The sequence below is a fragment of the Ruditapes philippinarum genome, unplaced genomic scaffold, assembly GCF_026571515.1.
Source record: "Ruditapes philippinarum isolate M1 unplaced genomic scaffold, ASM2657151v2 ctg673_1_1_1_1, whole genome shotgun sequence".
Lineage (NCBI taxonomy): Eukaryota > Metazoa > Mollusca > Bivalvia > Venerida > Veneridae > Ruditapes > Ruditapes philippinarum.
The window spans coordinates 20,776-23,628 of NW_026864324.1; the positions used below are offsets into that span (position 1 = coordinate 20,776).

At 28.9% G+C, this 2,853-nt stretch overlaps 2 non-coding genes across 2 annotated transcripts; both read right to left on the minus strand.

Moving 5' to 3' along the window:
* Positions 1–72, minus strand: Trnat-cgu (transfer RNA threonine (anticodon CGU)). Its single transcript has one exon. It is a non-coding gene; the product is annotated as a tRNA-Thr (tRNA).
* A 1,907-nt stretch (positions 73–1,979) lies between these two features.
* On the minus strand, positions 1,980–2,051 carry Trnat-cgu (transfer RNA threonine (anticodon CGU)). Its single transcript has one exon. It is a non-coding gene; the product is annotated as a tRNA-Thr (tRNA).
* Positions 2,052–2,853: the final 802 nt, after the last annotated feature.

A 2,853-nucleotide genomic window follows, 5' to 3' on the forward strand; every position in this document is an offset into this window, starting at 1 on the left:
TGCCTCCAGTGAGGTTTGAACTCACGACCCCTGGTTTACGAGACCAGTGCTCTACCACTGAGCTATAGAGGCAGTTATTGTTAAATAAGTCAAAATAAATTTTGTTTAATAATCAAATACTTCGGAAATACTTTAAAACAATCTGGTATGAACCATACACACAACTTATTTAATGTTAAATCATCATTTGGATTAATATAAGTAAATATATTATAATTGTACTGAAATCCATTGATATCAAAATTGTATTTTGTTTTTATAAGTTACCGATAACATCATAGTCTTAACTATAAAGCTAAATCGTTTAAAAATCGATATTTTTGTTTTGTATTTTAGCATTTTGCTGATATTTTATAAACAGCAATAACAAATATTTCACTTAAGAATGTAGCGAACAAAACATATTTAATTGTACAATGTAATTCAAAGTAAGTATTAATACTCAATCTGAGTTATTGAAAATATAATATTTCTCACTTCCTATGTTGCCAATTATTTAGTGATTAAAGTCGTAAAATGTCAATTTGGCTACATGTCAATAACATCCAGCGGTATAGATTGTTCATTAAAAGAAATAAACGTTTTGTCTAGAAACTGATGCAGTTGTATTTATGTCATGTTTGCACCTGCTGGAAAAACTTAAGGAGGATATTGTTGTAAAATGAAGACAATGTCTCCTTAATTACAGCGTTTCAACAATTTTGTCATTAATTACTACCTTAATTTTTGTAATGAGTCAAAGGGAGATATTATTACTGTTCTATATTGTGAAGTTCTCATTGATGTACACATATAAATCATGACATTTTTTTCTTGAAAAGTGTACTCTAAATGTTAAATGTTCAGACAAAAAAAGTGCAAGAATGTTACTTCAATTTAATGCTTATTTGAAATTCTGTGTCGCACAATTTAGAGCAATTTTATTTACAAATGAAAATAAAACGTGCTTGAGCGACAAGCTTTTTAATTAACTTGTCACTGAAAAATGTTTTTTTTTACTATATTTTCTCTCAATCTGTCCGTACTAATCCATTAGAAATACCCTCTAACACCCATAAATTTGCTACTTTTCATTTGCTACTTCATTATTACTTTCCCTGGAAAAAAAGTTACATTGCATATTGCTTCTTTAACCATTATCGATGCATGTATAGTTGAAGAAATGTACTGAAATAGATCTTTATATCTTCAAGATTCACATATTTGTATTCAGTACAACTTACATTATAAAATACCACCTAGAATATTCAGAAAGATCCACAAGTAATATAGATATACAGCAATGAGGTACTTTTATTCCAAACACTTACCAGCAACACAGGACCTTCGTAATGCGTTTGTCTTTGCTCTATTGTCTATAATAGTACCGTTTAATTCACCAGAAAACGACGTGTTTACTTATATTTCAGTAATGCAAAGGTTTTCCTAAGAAAAGTATAACGTATAAAGTAAATAATCGACTTGAACATTATATTGTGAACAATAGAAAAGTTAGGTTCTTTAAATCTAAATAATTAAATATCTATTATCTTTAATTTAATTTGTTTCGTTGAAGTGAAACTGTTCATTCAAATTGAACTGATTTCTAAGATAGTTTGTGTATATATTTTTTTATAATCTTATACTTCAAATCGCTTGGCAATAGATTCGTAAAATGCTACACAAATAGGGTCCAAGACAATTATCAAAAACTTAATTCAATATATAAAATACTTCACATATTCATAAGTGTTCATTCAGTCATTCTCGAAATGGAAATATCAATGTGCAAGTCGGTCATTAATAAAAAAAGTTCTTATTTCCGTTTATCGTGATTCTTACAGAGTAAAATAACTGAAATATCTGCATATCGTTATGACCCATATTGCAACGTATTGTTGGTTCGCCTTTTCTCGTTAAGTCGATTACGACTGTCAAATATCACGAAAATAAAAGAATCGTGACTGTTATTTGACAATGACAACAAATCAAAATAAACATGCCTCCAGTGAGGTTTGAACTCACGACCCCTGGTTTACGAGACCAGTGCTCTACCACTGAGCTATAGAGGCAGATAAGACTCGATACATTACAAAATGTTTATATAATTTAATGTAATATGAGTTAATTGAGAACTATAATACATATTTTTAAAATCTTTAGAAGTGTTAAACATGGGTTAAATAGTGTTTCAATATTTGATTTAGAGCAAGTTAGATGTTTTACACTTGAATAAAGTAATGTTAAATGTGCAGTATTGTGTCGTAAATGTATCAAAATGTAACAAAATAGTATTCTGACTTCCATACAAAATACTAATTCACTATAACTATACCAATTGCTACAAAGCAACAGAAGCAAAGAAAGTTCATCTTTATGGCAAATGAGTATTGTTTGGAAGCTGTAGCAATATACCTAAAAATAGGAAGTTGTTGAGAAATAAAAATGATAGCATTTCTGAGGCATAATGGACCTTTAACATTTTTATCCAAAAAATTACTTGAAAAAAATGTCTGGTATAAACCAAAATAAACTGATTTTGAACCGTTTGAAGTCGATAGTAGCATACGAAAATAAATTGAAAGCATCCTTTAAAACTTATTTTCGGCAGAGTTTAAATGCCACGTAATTTAACATTGTATTAAAATTGGAGACAACTGAGGTAATTTATTTATGGAATTTCTAACCATTTGGCAGTACGTTACATAAATAGGTCGGCGCAAAACAGAGGCGGCATAAATATTGATTAAATAATGTTTTCATTACGAAAATGATTCCGAATAGTTGTTATATAATCCTCTTACAGTAATAAACAATGATTAAATATAATCATTTCATGCTATAAAAGTTTCCATATGTTGCTCCAGTGCGTAA